General features: G+C 42.2%; 1 protein-coding gene across 4 annotated transcripts in view; it reads right to left on the bottom strand.

Moving 5' to 3' along the window:
- Positions 1-22,902, bottom strand: part of CHD6 (chromodomain helicase DNA binding protein 6) — a 205,100-nt gene extending 182,198 nt beyond the window's left edge. For all 4 annotated transcript variants that reach the window (XM_042980386.1, XM_042980390.1, XM_042980391.1 and 1 more), the window contains exon 1: positions 22,824-22,902. The gene's annotated coding sequence lies outside the window, so the exon portion shown is untranslated. The remainder of the gene's footprint in view (positions 1-22,823) is intronic.
- Positions 22,903-23,974: the final 1,072 nt, after the last annotated feature.

The following is a 23,974-nucleotide window of genomic DNA, read 5'->3' as shown; positions in this document are numbered from 1 at the left end:
AACTATTTTCACATAAGAAAAGAAAAATCTACTCAAGCAAATGCAATCAAAGCCTCGGGTTAGAGCTAGGCTACAGGGAACACCATCATCCCCTCACACAAGCAGGACATTCGCTTCTGTCCAAAGTTGCGGCGTGCCTGCAGGTGCATGGGTAGCATCTTTCCCTCTTCCAACTGGCCCAAAGCATAATCCCTAGATGTACAGCCCTACTGCTGAAGCCTAGGACCTCAGTGGCATTTCAAACTACTAGGAGAAAAAAGGGAATTTTACAACTGGAAGTTCTTTCTACTGCATTAAGAATCTAGACACATAGTTGGGGCCCCTGGTTGGCTCAGCTGGTTGAGCGTCTGACTCTTGATTTTGGCTCAGGTCATGATCTCGCAGTGTGTGAGTCAGAGCCGCTCATAGGCCTCTGTGCTGATGGTGTGGAGACTCCATGAGATTATCCCTCTCTCTGCCTCTCCCCCACTTGTATACACACACTCTCTCTCAAAATAAATAAAATACAAACACTAAAAAAAAAAAAAAAAAAGAATCTAGGCACATGGTCAACTAATGATTGACAAAGCAGGAAAGAATATCCAATAGAAAAAAGACAGTCTCTTCAGCAAATGGTGTTGGGAAAACTGGACAACAACAGGCAGAAGAATGAAACTGGACCACTTTCTTATACCATACACAGAAATAAATTCAAAATTGATGAAAGACCTAAATGTGAGACAGGAAACCATCAAAATCCTAGAGAAGAACACAGGCAGCAACCTCTTTGACCTTGGCCACAGCAACTTCTTACCAGACACATCGCTGGAGACAGGGGAAAAGCAAAAAATGAACTACTATGACTTCATCAAAGATAAAAAGCTTTTGCACAGTGAAAGAAACAATCAACAAAACTAAAGGCAGCCTCTGGAATGGGAGAAGATATTTGCAAATGACATTTCGGATAACAGGTTGGCATACAAAATCTATTAAGAACTTATCAAACTCAAACCCCCCACCCAAATAATCCAGTTAAGAAATGGGTAGAAGACATGAATAGACATTCTTCCAAAGAAGACATCCAGATAGTTAACAGGCACATGAAAAGATGCTTAACATAGCTCATCATCAGGGAAATACAAATCAAAACCACGATGAGATATCACCTCACGCCTGTCAGAATGGCTAAAATTAACAACACAGGAAATGACGGATACTGGTGAGGATGCAGAGGAAGAGAAAACTTTGGCATTGCTGGTGGGAAAGCAAACTAGTACAGCCACTCTGTAAAACAGTACGGAGGTTCATCAAAAAGTTAAGAATAGAATTACCCTATGATCCAGTAATTGCATGACTAGGTATTTATTCAGAGGATACAAAAATACAGATTCGAAGGGGTACATGCACACGGATGTGTTTATAGCAGCATTATCAACAACAGCTAAACGTGGAAAGAGCCCAAGCATCCATCGACTGATGAATGGATAAAGATGTGGTATAAATTTATAAAATGGAATATTACTCAGCCATCAAAAAGAATGAAATCTTGCCATTTGCAATGATATGGAGGGAGCTAGGGTATATTATGCTAAGCAAAATAAGTCAGTCAGGGAAAGACAAATACTTTATGATTTCACTCATATGTGGAATTTAGGAAACATAACAGGTGAACATATGGGAAGTGGAAAAAAAAGAGGGGGGGCAAACCATAAGAGACTCTTAACGCTAGAGAATAAACAGGGTTGATGAAGGGAAATTGGTGAGGGATGGGCTAAACAGGTGACAGGCATTAAGGAGGGCACTTGTCATGATGAATCACTAAATTCTACTCCTGAAACCAATATTACACTATATGCTAACTAACTAGAATTTAAATAAAAATTTGGAAAGGGGCGCCTGGGTGGCTCAATCGGTTGAGTGTGTGACTCTTATTTCAGCGCAGGTCATGATCCCAGGGTAGTGGGATGAAGCCCTGCACTGGGCTTCGCACTGAGCATGAAGCCTGCTTGGGATTCTCTTTTTTCTCCCTCTTCCCTCTCCCCCCTTCTCTACCCTTGCTCTCTCTCTCTCTTTAAAATAAAAAAAAAAAATAAAAACTTCTTAAGAATAAGGAAAAAAAGAATCTAGATACATTGGCAATAACATCAGAAGGGACCTTCTGTCCATCTCTCTAGCAACTTTCACTTCATTATTCTGCAATTGTCTACTTACCTGGCAAACTCCTATTTACCTTTCAAAACCCAAGTTAGACGAGCACCTGGGTAGCACAGTCGGTTAAGCATCCGACTCTTGATCCTGGCTCAGGTCATGATCTCTCAGTTTGCGAATTTGAGCCCCACGTAAGGCTCTGAGATGCCAGTGCAGAGCCTGCTTGAGATTGTCTCTCCTCCTCTCTGCCCCTCCCCTGCTTGTGCTGTCTCTCTCTCATTCTCTCAAAATAAATAAACTTAAAAAAACTTTTTTGTAACAAAATAAAAAATTAAGAAGCCCAAGTCAGATGTTAACTCTTCTGGGAAATTCTTCCTAACCTCCTTACCATCCTCTATGTTCCTTTTTCTGTTCTACTTACTTAGTTTCACTGCAATTCAAATCCTGGGCTTATCTATCTCCCCTACTACACTGTGATCACATTTATTACCGCCAGCACCAGCACCAAGTACATGGCAGGGCACATAGGAAGCACGTAAGGGTCTGCTGAAGTGACTTGGAATAGGACTACCACTGGACAAGCCCTACCATTTAAATGTCCAACTCCAGAGTCCTAAAATAAGTGGTATTTCCCAGATAAGGCACAGTCTGTACTTAAGAGGGAGTGAAAAAAACTATAAATATTCTCTAGGACAATGTTATTTTTAGTATTGTGGTCAACAGCTTCTAAGAGTGAACTTCAAGGTGGCAACCTGAAGATGAAATGACTTAATGAAGACCATAGGATGTGCCAGGTAGGCTATTCTCCTGAAAAGAGGTATGGCACAGAAGACATGGTCCCAGCAGCGGTGGGTTCACTCACTTCAGGGCAGGGTCTCCAATGCCCTGCACATTTCTATTACATGTAAGAACAAGTAACCATGTGCTCCTGAACTAGTTTCTTTACCTCCCTGTGCCTCAGTTTCCTCATCAGTAAAATGAGGGGGTAACAGGTTACCTATTACCTCACACTGTTGGAGAGGATTAAATGAGAGAATAAATCTAAAATGCTTAGTACCTAGCATATAGTAAGCACTCAATCAAAGTTTGCTCTAATTATTCTGTTGCTATGGGATGGGAGGCCTGAGCTTTATTCCTGCCCTGCCTGGTGCTGGGACCAAAATTAAAGAGGGGCAAAATCTCCTTTCTTGGCCTTTCTACCACTGGCGTCCATGTTTGCACAGCTGATACTCTCTAGCTATATGCAGGGCTTCCCTCTGACCATGAATAAATACACTGCAACAAAGCAAGCTACACCTCATTCTTTACACCTCTCCTCTTCCGTTCTAATAAAACCTAAGTAGTTTCCTATTTCATTTCCTTGGTGCTCTACACTCTTTTAAGAGATTAATGACAGCAAATTAATCAAATACACAGAACCTTGTAGTCACTCTCTCAAATATTCCTATGAATAAACCCATTAAATACTGAGGATCTCAAGAATTTCAGGCTTGGGGCACCTAAGTGGCCTAGTCGGTTGAGCGTCCAACTTTGGCTCAGTCATGACTTCGCGGTTCTTCGGTTCAAGTGCTGCGACAGACTCTGTGCTGACGGCTCAGAGCCTGGAGCCTGCTTCAGATTCTGTGTCTCCCTCTCCCTGTCCCTCTCTCCTGCCCACACACTCTCTCTCTCAAAAATAAACACTAAAAAAATAATAATAATAAATAAAATCTTTAAAAAAAAAAAGAATTTCAGGTTCTACTATCTAATGTTAGATCAATCTTCCACCAGCCTCCATCCCCCCACCCCAACCTCTCTTCCTTCCTTTCTTTCTTTCAAGGGGAGCAAGGGGATGCTGGCACCACAAATCAAAGAATGAAGTCGCTCATTTCACCTTCCTGGGAGGCAAGCTGTTTGGCTGCCACCAGAGCAGTTTTACTTGTGGGCTTAAAAACCTCACTGCAGCCCTCCCCTGCCATGAGCTCCCCAGGCTTCATTCCCTACCAAGGAGTAAAACTGCTGGTGTGATCAAGTTCAAGGGCATTTACTGAAACAAAATCCAATGACTACAGTGAGTACAGAAGCTCAGGCTCTGCCCACCTCTTTCTTCTTGCCTCTCTGGAGGGTGTTTGGTGGTCTCTAGACCCGCTATGCCTAGGCACTGCTCTTCCTGCTGGCTGTCATGCTTCTGTAAGTCAGTGTGTCATAGGGGGGCCTGGGTGACTCAGTCAGTTAAGCAACTAACTTTGGCTCGGGTCACCATCCTGCAGTCCATGAGTTCGAGTCTTGCATTGGGCTCTGGGCTGACAGCTCAGAGCCTGGAGCCTGCTTGGGATTCTGTGTCTCTGCCTCTCTCTGCCCCTCCCTCCCTCTCTCTCTCTCTCTCTCTCACTTTCTCAAAAATAAAATAAACATGCTTAGTGGGTAACAACAAGCATTTCTTTTTCTTTCTTTCTTTCTCTTTCTTTCTTTCTCTCTCTCTCTCTCTCTCTCTTTCTAGAGTGCAGTACACAGTGGGGGAGGGGCAGAAAGAGAGAGAATCTTAAGCAGGCTCCATGCTCAGCACAGAGTCTGACACAGGGCCCAACCTCACAACTGTGAGATCATGACCTGAGCTGACATCAAGAGTCCACACTTGGGGCGTCTGGGTGGCTCAGTCGGTTAAGCGTCCGACTTCAACCTGGGTCCCGATCTCGCGGTCCGTGAGTTCAAGCCCCACATCGGGCTCTGGGCTGATGGCTCAGAGCCTAGAGCCTGCTTCAGACTCTGTGTCTCCCTCTCTCTCTGCCCCTCCCCCGTTCATGCTCTGTCTCTCTCTGTCTCAAAAATAAGTAAACGTTAAAAAAAAAATTTTAAAAAAAGAGTCCACACTTAACCAACTTTGCCACCCAGGTGCCCCCAGCACTTCTTTTTAAATTAAAAACCTTACCAAATAAAAACAGGTGACTTTAAAGTAGAAAATTATCTTAATAAAACTATTTTCTTAATACAGTAGATACAGTGCATCATGAGTAGTAAGAATAAATACTGAGTATTAAAACCTTTGAATTACATATGTGTGTGTACATCGGGCACAATATACAGTTGTTATTACTGTGAGTTGTGGCTACAGCAAGATTACAGAACTAGTTACAGCGGTCAGATGCAAGCCTAAAGTAAATTCCCTGCAGACAGGAAAGTTAGCAAGTGGACTCTTCAGCTGCTTTGTTTCTAGGCATTAGACTGCCTCCAGTCTAGGTTAAAACAAGCATTCTCAATTGAGCAGTATCACTCCAAAGGGACAAAAAGTGGTTCTTGAGGGTTAGAATATCTTAACTTGTTCATGTGTGATACAGACGCACACAGTATATACACATATACACTCTATATTCGTGGTATTAAAATTTCATGGGTAGGAGGGTAATAATGCTAAACAAAAATTGTCTAAAAGGGCTTCTTAGGGTAGTGATAATACAAACAAAGGTTGAGAAACACTGGGTTAAAAGAATTCATTCCAAGAAGCCTAACTTCCAAGACTCCACACAGAGCAGGAAATGGTGGTGATAGCAAAGCCTTGCCTTTGGCTCACCTGTTTCCCTTGAGGTATTGGGGGAAGGGGAGACGAGGCCAAGGGCTGATAGGGGACAGGAGCCTAATGTTCCTAGTTCCCTAATCAAACACCACCTCATTCTCATCCTCCAACCAATATTCAAACCAGCGCTCCGACTTACACGAACAGACACGGAGCTCAGCTTTGCGTGTGGAGCACACAGCTGCAGCTGCCGAGATGTGGCTGGAAAGGAAGGTCTGGAACACAGAGGATAGTGAGGATGGAAACAGAGATCCCAGGGTTATAAAGAGTTGAAGCAACAGGAAAGAAGTCTGCCTAAGAAGGAATGAAAAGGCAAAAACACACAACCACTGGCATATTTAAAGGGGGCAGGGGCAGGGAGGGCCTACTAGTTAAAAAAAGAAAGAAAGAAAGAAAAAGAAGACCCCATGAATTATAGAAAGACAAGGTCATGATAATCAGTGGTCCTCAAGAAAGAGCAGAAGACAACTAACTTTTAACATTCAGATGATTTACAGTCAACTATGAAAATCTTTTCTCAAAGTCCCGTTGACACTATCACATTTTCTTTTTCTTTTTTAAACTACATTTTCTTAATTAAGCACCTGGGCAACCGGAATGGCTTTGATCCTAAAATGAAAACTACCTCTGTTCAAGATAAAGTCCCTCCTGGCCTCAGGAGGATGTGCACAGTCAGGTCTGCATTAGCTGCTGGGTTCCACTTCAGAACTCTGCCTTCCGTCTCCGAGGGCCAATTCCCAGCCGGCTGCGAGAGCATGAAGGAGGCCAGCTGGGGAGAAGGACGAGAAGCTCGGCCTCACTGCCCTTACAGAGGTTTTCACTTCCATTCCTGAATTCTGCAACTACTGGATCACACTAATCAATACTGAAATATAAGGACACATGACAACTTAGTACAATGCACAGTCCCAAACTGGATTGGAGAACAGGAATAAAAAAGCTAGAGAACAGGTGAGTGGTAAGATTTAGACACAGACTATATATTGGTTATATGTCAAGTGCCCTGAATGATGTAATTATAATTATGTACCCTTTCTCTCACAATAAAGATGCAAAAGTATTTAAGAGTGAAGTGTCATAATGTCTGTCTGCAAGTAACTCCCAAAGGATATGGCTAAAAACAGAGCACGCACAAACAAGCAAGTGAAAATTTGGCAACAGTAATTGGTGAATCTAGGTAAAGGGGAGATGGGTGTTAATGGTAACATTCCCATAACTTTCTATAGGTTTGATGTTTTTCAAGACACAAATGTCAGGAGGGAGGTATAAATGACATCGACTATATAAAAGTTTTTAATTCCTGTATGTTCTGACTCCCCTCTATTAGAACAGAGAATGAAGAGTTCACACAAAAATGATTCACAGTGGGGGCGCCTGAGTGGCTCAGTCGGGTGAGTGTAGGACTCTTGATTTCAGCTCAGGTCATGATCTCACATGACATCATGCCCCATGTCAGGCTCTGCACTGACAGCGTGGAGCCTGCTTGGGATTCTCTCTCCCTCTCTCTCTGTCCCTTCCCCACTCATGCTCATTTGCTCTCTCTCCCAAAGAAACCATTTTTAAAAAATGATTCACAGCATTTTTTAAAATATTATCCCCACTCAGAAATAAGCGTATTTGGCAAAGAAAAATTATTTCAAATATACTCTATACCACATGGCTAAGTTCCTGAGTTACACAGATTAACAGAATCTAGTGTTAAGGTTCACTTTCCACATGTTGTTGTAGAAGATAAACCTTAACAATACTTTAAGAATACTGGGGTGCCTGGCTGGCTCAGTCGGCAGAGGGGGCAACTCTTGAACTCAGGGTTGTGAGTTTAAGCCCAACATTGGATGTAGAGATTACCTAAAGGCAAACTTACTTATTCACACTAATAAGGAAAGAGAGTATGGATAAACCAAATCCATATGCAGACTAATTGTTTTAATCACTGAATTTTAACTTCCTAAATCTTTAATCAGAACTATGAGGAAGTAGAACAGACCAAAAGGTTTCATTTCCATTCACTCACATCCCTAAAGGAATTTCTATTTAATAACAAAAAGGAAAGAAGCAAAAGAAATAAAATGCCCTGAATACTCAACTATGAGTACCTGAACAAAAGAAAACTAATCAAGGCAAATGTTTATTAAGAATCTACTATGTACAAATCTCTGAAAAGTTCAAAGTACATACAAAGACTGGACTTTGCTCCCCTGGGGGCCACCATTTTGTTGAAAACAGAGAAACTGAAGAAAAATAATGGTTGGCTCAGTCTTCCCTTGTCCCCGTTCCCAATGCCTCAAAGACTTCTCTTCCAGACAGCCTCCTCATTTATTAAACTGCCATCAGGCCTTTCAAACCACAGGTTCTCAAACTTGGGTGGCACACTGCAATCACCTGGGAAGTTATCAAAAATCCAACACCTGGGTCCCTCGAGGATCTAGACAATCGGGTTTTATTGTGTGTGGCCTAGGCATTGGTATTTTCTAGAGCTCTCCAGGTAACATGCAGCAAAATTTGAGCACCACTTGATCTCTACTGCCCAAGTACAGAATATAATCTACTCCCCGGCAATAAAACCTGATGATTCCTCACTGTCCACACAAATCTCAACTCCTTACCATCATTTTCAAAGCCTTTCTTTTTTTTCATTCTTTTTTTTTTTAATGGTTATATTTATTTTTGAGACAGAGAGAGACAGAGCATGAGCGGCAGAGGAGCAGAGAGAGAGGGAGGCATAGAATCCAAAGCAGGCTCCAGGCTCCGAGCTATCAGCACAGAGCCTGACACGGGGCTCGAACTTGTCAACTGTGAGATCATGACCTGAGCCGAAGTTGGACGCTCAACCGACTGAGTCACCCAGGTGCCCCATTTTCAAAGCCTTTCTATATCTCCAAACCTACTTCTCCAGGCCTCATGCCCACCACAAATCCACAGGTCTCCACTACTCCTCCAGCTACACTGAACTTCCCACTCCGCACCACCCCCTCACAGGATACTGTCCATGCATAAAAGGCTTTCCAAACTCACAGACACCAATTCCAGTCTCTGCGATCCAAATCAACTTTCAAGAACCAATTTTAAAGTTTCCTCCTTTCCAAACTCTTAAACAACTTCCCTGAGTAGATGGCTGCCTCCCCTTCTTGCTTCCAACAAAACTTTGGACATTTATCCAATTGTCTAATTTGACATTTATCATGATGTTCGTAGTAGCAGTTTACATTTCTTTCCCTTCTAACAGACTGTGCATTCCTCAAGGGCACAGACCATGTGCATTTATCTTCAAGTTCCTAGTGCCCAGACATGGCTGAAACACAATGCAAGTCCAATAACTGTTTACCAAATGAATGGGTATCACATACTTGTGGGATAAACAATGAACAATTTGAGAAAAGACAAAGGCAGTTCAATATGAAATGCCAAATTAGTTACATGGGCCAAACCTGACTCCAGAAGTGCAGACGGGAAAGAGGGTGCTTCTGGCACTTACAAGGGGGATGGCCCCATGAAGATTCCGGGTCCCGAGCTGAAGTTTCAAAGAAAGGAAATTATCTAGACAGGCTGAGAGCAAAGAGCAGAGAATTATGAGCATGGAAAACGGCACAGATATGGCCTGGTGCACATGAAAAAGCCATTTAGCTCAGCTTCGGGTTTCCTCAAAAGATACCCGAAGAAAAATATTAGAAATGAATCATGTTTTTTCTTAGTTATAGAAATCTGTCTCGTTAATCCTCTTCCTAGTCCTTACCACCACTTGATACGTTAGGGTTCTGTATATTCAAACACTCACTATAATACAAGCTCCACAAGAACAAGAACTTCCTTCTGTTTACTGCGGCATCCCCAGGGCTTATATCAATGCCTAGCACATAGTAAATGCTCACTATATATCTGCTGATTGAATGAACATGTTTATTACAGGCCTCTGATCTAATGCTTCCTTTCACCTGGCGATTTCTTCCAGTCTCCACTTCCAAATCCCGTGTATCCTTCTAACACTAATAAAAGCTCCGACTCAAAGTCTTCTCTGATTCCTCACTTCCCCCTTTTCTGAACTCCCAAAGGATACTTTTTATGGGCTACCTTGCAGTAGCACAAGTATCAGCGTACAGGTATTTATGTATATCTTGGCTCCCCTTTATACTATAAATTCTTTGAGGGTAAGCTCTAGGTCATTCCCCACCCCACCCCCCAGAGCATAGTGCCATGTAGAGCTGTTCAGCAATTCCTGTTAAATAAAAGGAAAAATTAAATTAAATGTGGCATAAAGCCTTTAATATCTAAATATGAGAAAGATTAAGATCAGTAATGTCTTATCTCCATTCATCTGGGCCCTGCGATACCTGATCCTTTGAAACTATAATATCCAACACTTATGCTTACATGTGCCAGGCATTGTTCCAAGGCTTTACGTAAATGAACTCAATCCTCAAAACAACGAAATGAGATATGTATTGTACAGATGTGGAAACTGAGGAACAGGGAGGTTCACACAGCCAGTGAGTGGCAGAGCAAGGATTCAAACACACAAAAGATGGAATCCCAGAAGGCAGTAAAAGTAGATAACAGACAACAGAAAAGGAATGGAGGTTTCTGTAGTGCAACACTGAGAAAAGTAAATCCTGGTAAGAGACCCTTGGACCTGGAACTTCAGGAGTATCTGTAAGAAGGGATGGAACAGAGAAGTAAACATAAGCTCTGGCAGGACATTATCATGGGCAGAACCCATATTCTATACACAATAGTGGGTACTGAGTTGGTATAGCATAATCAACGGCAGCAAACAACAGTGCTTAAGAATGAAGGGCTCAAAGTGCCTGGGCCACTAGTTCTGCCACACAGGTAAACTGAATTCCTTTGTCTCCATTTCCTCAACTGTAAAATGGGCCAATATCAGTACTCAGCCATGAAGATCAATGATGGTAATACGTGTATATTTACATTATTCAGGATGAGCTTGATTTATGCTGCAATTAAAACTCCATTTAAAAACTTCAGTGGCTTATGGGAATGCAAGCTGGTGCAGCCACTATGGAAAACAGAATGGAGGTTCCTCAAAAAGACTTAAAATAGAACCACCCTATGACCCAGCAATTGCACTACTAGGTATTTATCCAAGGGATACAGGTGTGTGTACTGTTTCAAAGGGACACACACACCCCCATGTATATAGCAGCACTATCAACAACAGCCAAAGTATGGAAAGAGCCTAAATGTCCATCGATGGATGAGTGGATAAAGAAGATGTGGTATATATATACAATGGAGTGTTACTTGGCAATCAAAAAGAATGAAATCTTGCCATTTGCAACTACATGGATGGAACTGGAGGGTATTATGCTGAGTGAAATTAGTCAGAGAAAGACAAATACCATACGACTTCATGCATATGAGGACTTTAAGAGACAAAACAGATGAACATAAGGGAAGGGAAACAAAAATAATATAAAAACAGGGAGGGGGACAAAACAGAAGAGACTCATGGGGCGCCTGAGTGGCTCAGTCGGTTAAGCGTCCGACTTCGGCTCAGGTCACAATCTCGCGGTCCATGATTTCGAGCCCCGCGTCGGGCTCTGGGCTGATGGCTCAGAGCCTGGAGCCTGCTTCCGATTCTGTGTCTCCCTCTCTCTCTGCCCCTCCCCCGTTCACGCTCTGTCTCTCTCTGTCTCAAAAATAAATAAACGTCAAAAAAAAAATTTTTAAAAAAAAGAAGAGACTAATAAATATGGAGAACAAACTGAGGGTTACTGGAGGGGCTGTGGAAGGGGGGATGGGCTAAATGGGTAAGGGGCACTAAGGAATCTACTTCTGAAATCATTTTTGCACTATATGCTAACTAATTTGGATGTAAATTTTAAAAAACAAAAAAGAAAATTTAAAAAAATTCAGTGGTTTAGGGGCGTCTGGGTGGCTCAGTTGGTTAAGCGTCCGACTTCAGCTCAGGTCATGATCTCACAGTTCGTGGGTTCAAGCCCCATATCAGGCTCTGTGCTGACAGCTCAAAGCCTGGAGCCTGCTTCAGATTCTGTTTCCTTCTCCCTCCCCTCCCCCGCTCACGCTCTGTCTCTCTCAAAAATAAATAAATGTTAAAAAAAATTTTTTTAATAAATAAATAACTCAGTGGTTTAAAGCATAGGCTTATTGTTTACACTACATAACCACTGAAGATTTCTTTCAGAAAAAAAGAGGTATTTGCCTAGAAGTGTCTCACATCACTTGTACTCAACTTTCAATATCCAAAGCAAGTCACAGAGCCATGTTCAACTTCAAGGTGATGGAGAAGTACTATTCTACCAGGTACCCAAAAGAAAAACAAAAATAGGGTATCAGTGAACAGCCCTAAGAACCACACCACACAAGAGCCTAGCACCATACCTGGCATACAGTAAGCGTTCAGTGATTGGCAGCTGCTATGATTATCACAATAATTAAGGGGTCTGGGAAAAACCTATTGTAATAATCCTAAATTAAAAAGCTGAATGCGTATGCAGATGTGGGGGAAAAAAACGATCATTCACATTATTTGCAATAAAGCAAAGGTAAATTTACAAAGGATTTCACAATGATATCATGGAGGGATATGCCAAAAAGTTTCTAGTAAATAAAAAGTAGTAAACAAGAGTTACCAAAATAGTACCACAAGCCTTTTACCATGATATAAAAGGAAAGGACATGCCAAAATGTTTCTAGTAAATAAGACATAGTAAACAAGAGTTACCAAAATAGTACCACTCATTCCTACTCATTTAAGACATGTAAAGTTTCATTGATATCTGTTTTATTTGAGAACATTAAAAAAAATTATTCAGCCTTTCACAAATTCACTTCTAATCTCAGAACCCAACTTCCCCATATTATCCCCATAAGTTCTTAAGGTAATTCTCCCACAGGGGGTTTCAGGACCTTCACCATCAGAGTCAGGGAAAAAGTCCTATTTAGTAAAATGAGAATTGAATTCTAAGCCTGACTTGGCCGTAGACCAGCTCTATGGCCCCACAAAATACTTCTATGACTAGAAGCCCATTCACATCCATAAGATGATGAAATTGAACTAGATGGCCTCTAAACTCCCTTCCAAAACTACTCTCCCGCAATCCTGAGAAGCCAGAAAGAGGCTTTGGTTTAGAAGAATCTAGTTGAGATGCTGAATTATGTAAGACCTGATAATGCATAAAGCTTAAACTAGAAATAACTCCACAAGCACAGCTCTGATGGTAGCAACAAAGCTTAGTTCAAGAGTGAGCACAGGGGCAAGTCAGAGCACCCAGGGAGAGCCCTACTAGCATGAAGTGCTGCGCTAGAGTGGAAAAGGGTGGGCAGAGTACGACTAGTATGTGTAAATAAGGAGACTGGTATTTGTCCATGGCTTATGAAATCAGTCTTTTAGTAACATGTCATACCACATTCCAGTCACAGCTCTAGGAACCAGTGACAGTGATGGAAACAAACTGGAAGCAAAGAACCTGCGAACATTTTAAACTTAAGATCTGTCAACTATCAGATCTCAGTACCAACAGACTGGATTTTTCAATTCCAAAGCAGCAGTCCAAATATATACCTAGAGATTAAGAACTTGAAACTCTTTGGAGAAAGTCAGACAAAAGTGCCCAAAGCACCATGTTACAAGATGTTGAGCCACACCAATCAGCGATATTCGTGTCATTTTCAGCTACACAGAAGCCCCTGCCGAGACAACCTACCAGGACATCTTCACTCGCTGAGAATATAAGACCATCCCTACAACAAAATGGGAAATGGTGCCTTTTAATGAACACCAATGGAAGATAACACAACATTAATTCATGCCATAAACAAAGTAACTGACACTGTTGCATTGACAATTTTGTGATTCCTGCACCCTATCCACCATCTTTAAGGAACCCACCCACTCTAAGTGTATCAACACTCTGAGTGTATCAACAACATGGAATACCCTTTACTGTCTTTTATGCTTCAAAAGTCATTGCCTATATGACTAACAATCTCCTGCCTGAAAACCTAAAACCTGGCAAATATATTTAATAAAATGATGGTCCTATTAGAAAAGACTCACTGTGTGTGGACAGCATTTCAAAAAGCTATGATTCTACATGTGCATCTTCATTTACTTTTACAGCTACGTTTCCTTCCACTTGTCAATCAGAAAACAATCTCCAATACTGCAACGGATACTGATCAATATATTAGAGTCAATGCTATCCTTGACTTTTAGGAGTTTAAATATGAAGTACAAGTAGATGGAGAAAGAGGCAGAGAAGCATATACAACTCTGTATGAGTAAAGGAAATGTTTTACCAATCAATTTTTAAATGTATTGGAAGGGAACAGAGTATAAGGTTCAACCTTTCAAAGGATCCTTGGTGGATATTATTAAAAACAAAGATTACCTTTATAAAATGAAAAACTATCCTCTAAGTAACCAAAAATACTCTCCATATGAAAAAAAATCTCCATTAACTAGTCTAACGTAATGAGAACTCTCCATAATTGGTGCTTTATAATGAGAACTAGAAAACTACAATGTTGCACTTAAAAGCTTAAATCTTTATATGAAAGAAAAAAGCCTAAGAAGTCATATTGCAAGACATTATGCATATTAGTCACAGCCATGAAGGATCACAAGGCCTCACTAAAACAGCTACCCTGCTGTTTTCAAAACCTTTGTGACACGGATCTAAATTTATTTTCTGACCCTACTATTTTCTTAACATCAACTTTTAGATAAAAAGAGGTAAATATAAATGGGCAAACAGTGCCAACTTTTATTATACGATTGGCTTAGTCTCATTTGAAGTCTAAAGGATAGTCTTGTCCTATATTCTAATTTCTAAAGGAATGGAAAAAATCCACTTCTGCCCCCCCCCCCCCCCCCGCCAAGACTGGGGGACTCTAAAGGATCTAAACCTGTGCTGTCAAATGCCAGTGCCACTAGCCGTATGTGGCTATTTAAACTAACTAATATTAAATAAAATGTAAAATTCTATGCCTCAGTCATACTAGCCACCTTTTAAGGGCTCAAAAGCCACGTGAAGAGTGGGTCTCACATATATAAGACATTTTTCATCATAGCACAAACTTATACTGGACAGTGCTGATTTAGCACAAAGTTTCTTTTTTTTAATTTTACAACAAAGTTTCTTAGATTTAAATGTGCCCAAAAATCATTAGTACAGCTCACTGAAACAAAGATTACTTGGTCCCTACCCCAGGTAGTTTATTTCAGTCAGTCTGGTAAGTGGCCCCAAAATGTGGGCCATTTCTAAACAAGCTGCAAGAGAATGGTGATGTTACCTATCACCTTGAGTACTGCTCCCTATGGTTAAGAACTTTTTGTTTTTTCCCAGTTTATCATAGACTTAATTCTTTTATAAAACACGAGAAAAATGAATTATCAGGAAAAAAATTTTTTTAAACAAAGACTACTATAAACTTACATTTTTTTATTATCAGACTCAACAGACAAATCATTTTTCTAAAAAATGTTGTAAAAACATCTAAATGCTTCAAGTTCTGTACTTAACCTGGTCGCAGACAGGTAACAAACAACCCATAGACCTGCACAGATCTGTGGACTAACACTGATCTAGATCTAGATCTAGCTCTGATCTAAAAGAACTTATTTCACATTTTTACAATTATCTTTTGGGAGGTGGTCATTAATGATCTCTTTCATATCCTCTATTATTTCCCCACCATAGTTTTACAACTCAAGGTAAAAATGCTAATTCTATTAAGCAGAATATTGAGTCCCTTAAAAACAATGCTATAAAGGGCTAAGAGAAGCAATCTGGGGCACCTGTGTGGCTCAGTAGGTTAAGGGTACAACTCTTGATTTCGGCTTAGGTCATGATCTCAGGGTTCGTGGGTCAAAGACCCACAACAGGCTCTTCACTGACAGCTCTGAGCCTGCTCAGGATTCTCTCTCCCTCCCTCTCTGCCCCTCCCCCACTCACATACTCTATTTTTCTCTCTTGCAAAATAAATAAACTTTATTTTTTTTTAATTTTTTTTTTTAACGTTTATTTATTTTTGAGACAGGGAGAGACAGAGCATGAACGGGGGAGGGTCACAGAGAGAGGGAGACACAGGATCTGAAGCAGGCTCCAGGCTCTGAGCTGTCAGCACAGAGCCCGACGTAGGGCTCGAACCCACGGACTGTGAGATCATGACCTGAGCCGAAGTCGGACGCTTAACCGACTGAGCCACCCAGGCGCCCCACAAAATAAATAAACTTTAAAAAAAAAAGCAATCTGATGGTGTTACTGTTTATAATGTGATCTGATTCTGCCACATGGTCAATAAGGATGATGCCTTGACTTCTTCAGGCTAACCTACAGTTGAATTTAGACTGCTACCTTTAAAAGAGTCGTTTAGGCCGAAATATACAAATGAACATTAATAAAGTCTTTGTGTTAAATTATTTAAAATTTCTTTCAGTAAATAAAATCTATGATTTGGACCTAGCTTACTGGACATAACCTTTCAAAGAATTTTTTTTAAGTTTATTTATTTTGAGAGGGGGAAGGGCAGAGGGAGAGAGAGAATCCCAAGCAGACTCTGCACTGTCAGCGCAGAGCCTTATGTGGGGCTCAAACCCACAAACGCTGAGGTCATGACCTGAGCCAAAATCAAGAGTCGAACGCTTAAGCAAATGAGCCACCCAGGCACCCTTCAAAGAATTTCTTAGAATACTGATGGTTTCCTTGAACCCAAAGTAAATAGTTCAAGCCAACTTCTTTACTCATGTACACTTAGAGAAGGAACAAATCAAACAGAATCCCCTCACAGGAGTCAATGCCCTTCACGGAACTGCCTCAAGCTTAAGGTGTTTTCCTCAATATATATATCAAACCAAAGAAATGGATTTTTCTTCTAGTCAACTTCTGGTCTGGCCCAACAAATGAACTTCTCTAAGAAAACTTCCAGAATTTCTCAAGTTTGGCCATTTCCTAGAGACTACTTTTAGAATTTTGTTGTCGCTCTAAATATTGTTTTACCAATTTGCTTCATTTTTTCTTAAGCAAATTATAAAATAAGGCTCTGAGAATTTTAACATTTCATCCTCTTGCCTATAGTAACATCTGGTTTAACAGAACTCAACATATATGCATGTTATCTGCAAAATAAGCTCACATGTTCAACCAGAAATTAAGAAAAATTCCACTTGAAATTAACAACATTGACAGAAAAGTTGCAAGGTATCACATACAAAGTCTGGGGAATATGAAAACGGAGGGGTTATTTTTTAATTGTTCCTCTTAACCCCTTTTTCCTCCTAACATATTGAATGAAGCAGTAACTGAATGAGTAAGTAGTATTCAAAGCAAGAAAATGTCAGGAGCTTTTGCCATGGCCACCCCTCCAGTCCCATCTGAAGAGGCACATGGCTGCAGCAGAGAGGCCAAGGACCCTCTAAGACTGTTTTGCAATTGCCCTCACGCCTCCTGCTTGAACCTTTACTCTTTTATCAGGCTGCAGGGGAAAGGGTGTGGAACAGCTTCCCAAGTATAAAAATAAGGCAGGGAAGAATTCCAGGGATAACCTTTGCCTGGATGCTGCCCGGAGTGATTCAGAAGTACTTCACCAAGCCCAAGCCAACTAATTCAGACTGAAATCGCAATACCTCCTGAAGGGCAAAAAAAGCCCAACAAAGTCAGCCTCCTGGAAAAGATTTTGCTCATACAAAACAACTAGTTTTGAAATGACCTAAATCAATGATCCTTAATATTGTTTTTGCATGTGGATAGGAAGCGACAGAGGGGAAAAGGGGGGATGGGAAAACATGGGGGTACAGGAAGGGAAGGTGGGAGTCACAGATGCCTTCAAGAATTATGAAAGGAATGGATTCACTGCCCATAAAAGCGCACACACAAACAAAATTTTGCATACTATTTTGGAGAGTTCACAGACCAAAGAGTCTCTAGGGGTCCATGAATCCCAGGATAAAAAGCCTCAACCTAAACAGGTAGGAACTAAAGACCAAGGTTACCACAGTAATTAGACCTTCTTTTAACCTGAAGCCTGACCTTTTATGTAAAAACAATCTTACAATTAAAAAATATAGAGATTTCTGAGCACCTGGGTGGCTCAGTCGGTTAAGTGTCCGACTCTTGGTTTCAGCTCAGGTCATGACCTCATGGCTCATAAGTTCGAGCCCCACATCCGGCTCTGCACTGGCAGCATGGAGGCTGCTTGGGATTCTCTCTCTGCCCCTTCCTTCCTCACTCTCTCTCTCTCTCTCAAAATAAAGAAAAATCTTAAAATATATATATAGAGAGAGAAAGATTCCAAAAATAAAATACTTTGGTCACATAATGTAGAACAAATTTTTAAATATATTTAAAATTTACTGATAAAATAACATATTTAATCCATAAAAAAGATCAGTGAATACTCCCTACAAAAATCTTTAATTAACAAAGGAGTAGAAAAAGAGAAATCTCCCTTTACTTATTTAGAAAATTCGAATCCAACTTGTTTCAATTCATGTCCTGAAGTTATCTTAAAATTCTACTTCCTAATTTTCCTGAAATTTTCATATACTATCTTAGTAGGTTAAGTTCTGAAATAACTAGCAGATAAAAGCATCATGGCAATCTATTGAAATATCATGGTTTTTTCCTTGCTAAAAATTTAAGTCCTTCATTATGACTATAGAAAGAAAAGGTACATCAACTGAAAAAAAATGATTCCTCAAAACAGGAACTATTTATGTCATATACATTATCAAAGATTCTAAAAGTCTCGACGGCAAACGACATAAACAGTAAGTACATGAGTATGTAAAGAATCACTATTACAAACTATAAAAACCAACTAATAGGGGTACTACAAGCAAAAAGAAATGCTTTTCTCTGGATTTTATGCAAATAATTCAGTTCAGAAATGGGAACAGGGATGGATATTTTAAAATAACTCCATTTTACTACCTTCAGGACTTTTATGGAAGTAACAGAATTTCTCAAGAGGGTATCAACGCCTCCACAAAATGAACTAAAGAAAAGAACATTTTGGCAAGGAAAAAGTGACTGCATTCTCCCTCTGCACTTCATGGTTATTAGTACCAGGCTAGGGTGAACTCTTAAGTGCCCTACAAGGACCTCTCCTACACTTTGGAGACAAGGACGGTAAAGGGTACCTTACTGTATTCTAATTTGCTTTTTCAGTGACACATTCTTGAAATGAAGTAGTAAAAATGAGTGAGTGCATAGAACAACTTGTTAGTTGACTTAGCCCCATACCACTAAAACATGACAGCACATTCCAGCTTTTAAAGAAATCTTTAGAGGCTGGTTGGTGAAAAGAATATGTGCTTTGAGTCCAGATGATCTGGGTTCAAATTCTGGCTCCAACATTTACTAGTTTTATTGCCTTTATATACTAGCTTCATAAGTTACTTCATCTTTCTGAGCTTCCGTCCATCCTCATGGAATGGCCGTGAAAATGGAGACATTTTTTCATCTCTGCAGCCCCAGTGCCTGGCTAAGTGCTGAATACACACCAGGTATTCAAACGTTAGTGCTTCCTGCACGCTTCACAAGTATGTCACGGTTTATTGGGGAAAAAGAAAAAAAAAAAAAACAAAAAAACATAACACAAAACACCAAACCTGTTCTCTAGGAAACAGATAGCTAAGCCCTACCTATTATTTTATCTATTTCAAAGAGTTTTCAATGTAATAACTTGGTACAGGGGAATGCAGGCAATTCCATGGAATTCACTGCAGCTTTTCATCTGAATTAAACTAAAGCTTTGTATGAGGAATGGAAGTATAAAGTGAAACACTAAATATTTATTAAAAATAAAGCTATTTCCAGGGTGCTTGGTTGGCTCCATTGGTAGGGCATGCGACTCTTCATCTCAGGGTTGTGAGTTCAAACCCCACTCTGGGTATGTAGATTACTTTAAAAAAATAAAATCTTGGGGCACCTGGGTGGCTCGGTTGGTTAAGCATCCGACTTCAGCTTCAGGTCATAATCTTGTGGTTTGTGAGTTCGAGCCCTGCATCGGGCTCTCTGCTGACAGCTCAGAGCCTGGAGCTTGTTGCAGATTCTGTGTCTCCCTCTCTCTCTGTCCCTCCCCCGTTCTCTGTCTCTCTCAAAAATAAACATTAAAAACACTTTTTAAATCAAATCAAATCTTTAGGGATGCCTAGGTGGCACAGTCAGTTGAGTGTCCAACTTCAGCTCAGGTCATGATCTCACAGTTGGTGGGTTTGAGCCCCAAGTAGGGCTTTATGCCAATAGCACAAAGCCTGCTTCAGATTCTGTCTCCCTCTCTCTCTCTGCCCCTCCTCCACTTATGCTCTCTCTCTCTCAAAAATAAACATTAAAAAAAAAATCTTAAAAATAAAATAAAATCTTTAAATAAATAAAACTATTTCTAACCTTGTTATCCTGGGGGGGATAAAAGGGAGTGAAAACACAGTCTCCTCGGTTGACTTAGATATTGTCATTGTCAAATACCAAAAATCTTTTTGCAGGTAGAATCCTCGAACCCTCTAACCTGTTCAAAAGGGTCCAGCCATTACCAGTACAACTCCATTCAGCCATTACCAATACAAAGTCTTTCCATGAAAGCTGAAAAACATAGGCCCCTACAGTGAGAATCAAGCCTGAGAGTGAGGAACCCTTTTTCCTCATGGTTTAACACAAGAAGACATAACCACAACCTCTGCTTGGGGCAAAGCCATGTTTCCAAGAAAACCGAAACACTTGTTTGAAACTTCTATAACTCAAAGAGATCTCTAAGACACAGTGGTCCAAGCGTCTATTGTTTCTGACAAGTTTTCTGTAACATAATGGCAAAAATCACAAATGAGATCTGGTTTCTAAAGAGACAGGATTCTGCTTGAAATCTTTGGTATTTGAAATAGTTATAAGAAAAGTAAATCCATAAATATAAAAAACTAACTGCTAAAGGATCTTACAGAAATACAGTAGTGTTACTTATGGCTCTCCCATTTCACTCCAAACTGGTCTTTCAACTTCTTGTGTGGTTGGCAAAAAGTAACACACTGATGAGTTCAGAGAACTTCCAACTATATCAATAAATTATAACAATAATCATAAAAATAGAGAATATTAAAAAGTTGTGGTATAAGTGATCACACTGAAAAACCATGCATACTGTTAATAACAGAAAAACTAACTATAAAAAGGCAAGAAAGAACTGCAGGATAAAAGATGTGACTCCAGGCAGACTGATACCACGATGAGACACAACTAACTTCACAAGAGACTGAGATTTATTTTGCCCATGACCAGACTACAGCAAGAACAGTATCATATTCTAGTTACTATAAAGGAGATTCCAAAGTTAGCAAAAAGGAAAAAAAAAAATTGTAAAGGTTAACTCTTAATAGTCCATTAATGAAGAAAAAGGTTTTAATAATCCTTCATAATTCATCAAGGAGATCTGCCCTGGGACAAAAAGAAGTCCAAAATTAATCATTTTACCACTCCCCATTTTCCCAGGCCTTGGGTTACAGTCACGCATTGCTTATATGAAACCACCTGTTCCGGTTGGCATAAACCATGTTACTTGAATATTCATGCCTAATCATTTTTCATACATAGATCTCAAACCTTCTTTGTACTGTCCTAGAGCCACAAAGTTCACAAAAACTATCTCCCGGAGGTTGTCAACTTGATCTACCAATTCAGCTTATCAACCAACTACCATGCCATGCACAGTCAATAACTACAGATCTCCAGTAAGAAAGACAGTTCACAATCAGCCTTGAGAGCATAGAACTGTGGTCCCTACCAGGACTTTTCTAAGTACCACAAGCATGCCCCATAAAGTATGCCGAAATTTGGGGCCTAATGGGATTGTATTCCAATACGCCATCTGAGAAACAATAACTGAATCTCGGGCAGTATTGCACACACTCTGAAAATTACAAAAATTTTTAAATGTGTATCTTCTCTGTTCATGGATCTGTTACAGCAGAAATAAGCAGTTCTGACGGGGTGGGGAAGAAGGTACATACAACAGTTCCAGGGATGCCTGGAGATGCCAAGGATTCAGTGGAAACCTCGGCCAGATTACTAATGGTCCATAAATCCTAATTTGGAGAACACGGGCCTACAAGTTGAAAATTGAATTATATTGCCTTATTAGATCCCACACTACCGAAACCACAGTCATATCAGTCATAACTGGTACTAGGAATACTTTATGTACACAAATATAAGTGCCTGCTTATGTATTTTTAATTGGATCAAATAAAACTGAAGCTGAAAACAAACTCAAATTTCAATTATCTCACTAGTGAGGGGATTTCCTAACAGAGTCTTTTTAAAAACCAAGTAGCTGCCAACCCTCTGCACATCTGACAAGCATGTCTCTGGAAATTTGGGAGCAAAAGACGCCGTTACTTCTCAACAGTGAAGGAAATACCCTAAAGGGGACAGATTCCTCTTTTTTTTTTTTTTTTTTTTTTTTAAAGCTCAAACATGCAATCTAATAATGCACAAAACTTGGCTGCGGGGTTGCTGGACACCTCCAGGGTTCCAATTTTCGGGGCGAGTGCGCGCTAGTGCGTAAGAAGGGGGCGGAGGGGGAGCGCGCTCCGAGGACGCGCCGGGGCCCCCGCCCCCTCCCGGAGCAGCAGCCTGGCACCAGCCCACCCTCCTCCACCCCTGCAAACAGACGCAGGACGCCAATAGAGCAACTTCTCCGCGGGGGCGGCAGTGGAATAGCGGTCACCCCCGCCGCGCGCGGCGCTGCCCTGCCCGCCCGCCCGGGGGTCCCTCCACGGCCCGCCCCGGGGGGGGGGCCTCCGCACGCCCCGCCCCCGCCCGCCAGGCTCGGGGCCGGGGGCTGCCCGGACCCCCGCCCCTCTGCGCCGCCCGCAGCGGCGCACTCCCAAGGACGGCCGCCCGGCCCGAGCGCGGCCTGAGCGCGAGCGGGAGCGGCGTGCGGCAGAGGCCGGCTCCTCTCCTCAGGCCTCAGGCCGCCGCCTCCCCTCCGCCAGGCCGCCCGCCGCCGGCCCCACTCGGACCCCGGCCGGGCCTCGGCGCCGCCGCAGCCCCTCATCCCGGCTCCATTCATAGGGGCACCCTAGCCCGGCCAGCGGGGCGGGGCCAGGGACCTGCGGACAAGGCCGGCCAGCGAAGGCCGGGGAGGAAAATAAAAAGTTAAGAGAAGAACTTACCTAAAATGGCTCCTGCAGCAGCCAAAATACAAACAGCTATTATTTGGTGAAGTTTAGCTCAGACACCCTGCAAGGACACCCTAACCCAGCTCAGGCCCGCCTTCTCTGCCACGCCATTGGGCTTCGCCGGCCCAAAACACAGAGTCATTGGTCAGCCTGGCTGCCGCTCAGTCGGAAGCCCATTTCAAGCTTGCTTGCAGGGGCGAGTGATGGGCTCGCTCCATTGTGCTCGTATTTGCATGGATGTGATCGCGGCGATGATTGGCCGGCGCCGGGGCCGCCCCGCCCTCTGCCTCGCGCCCCCCGCCTTGGAGACGCCGCTGCGCGCGGCCCCGCCCCCCGGGACTGAGCGGCGGGGCCACGGGGGCGGGGCGGGGCTGGGGTCCTGCGGGCCGAGGGGGCGGGGCGGGGTCCTGCACGCGGCACTCCGCAGGCAGGGGGCGGGAACCTGGAGCACGCGGGCGAGGAGGGGGTTCTGCCCGCAGGTGGAGGTCTCACAGGTAGCTGGCCGGCGGGCTGACAGACGCTGGGCTGGCGTCTCCCAGGGTGGGAGAGGATGTGGCTGGGGTCCCGCGACAGAGAGGGATTCCGCTTGGACCGCGATCCCGCAGACAGAAGCGAAGAGAGGCGAGGGTCCCGCAGGTCAGGAAAAGATTCCGAGAAACCAAGCGAAGAGTCAAGGAGCTCCATCCTGTGTCTCCAGCCGCATCTCCTGCCGCTCCGCCTGACTCCTGGCATTCTTGGCACACGACGGGCTTCTTCCCAAGGCCCCCCTACTCCCCGGGAGTTTTCATCCCCAGGGATCCTGCGGCGCCTTGGATATACCTCCGAAAAATCAGGTGTTGAGCTATGGTATATTTATGTTCAGGCCTATTTCCCCCATTATCCTTGTAGCATCCTCAAGGACAGGGCCCAGCATATTGCAGAGATTCAACTAATTGTTTAATATTTTTTAATTCGTTAGCAGCTAATTTTTGCACATCCACTAAATGCCAAGCATTGATCTAAGACAGGGGATACAGCGGTCAATAGGACAAAGGCCTGGCTCTTGTGGAATAGGCATGCTAAGGGGAAAGGAAGACAATAAATAAATACCAGGGGCATGTAGTGGAAAATGCTGTGAAGAAAATATATGGAGCGAGGGAGGGAGA

Source organism: Panthera tigris, chromosome A3 (genome assembly GCF_018350195.1).
Source record: "Panthera tigris isolate Pti1 chromosome A3, P.tigris_Pti1_mat1.1, whole genome shotgun sequence".
Classification (NCBI taxonomy): domain Eukaryota; kingdom Metazoa; phylum Chordata; class Mammalia; order Carnivora; family Felidae; genus Panthera; species Panthera tigris.
The sequence above is the reverse complement of the archived record's forward strand: the minus strand, read 5'-3'. Positions and strand labels throughout refer to the sequence as shown.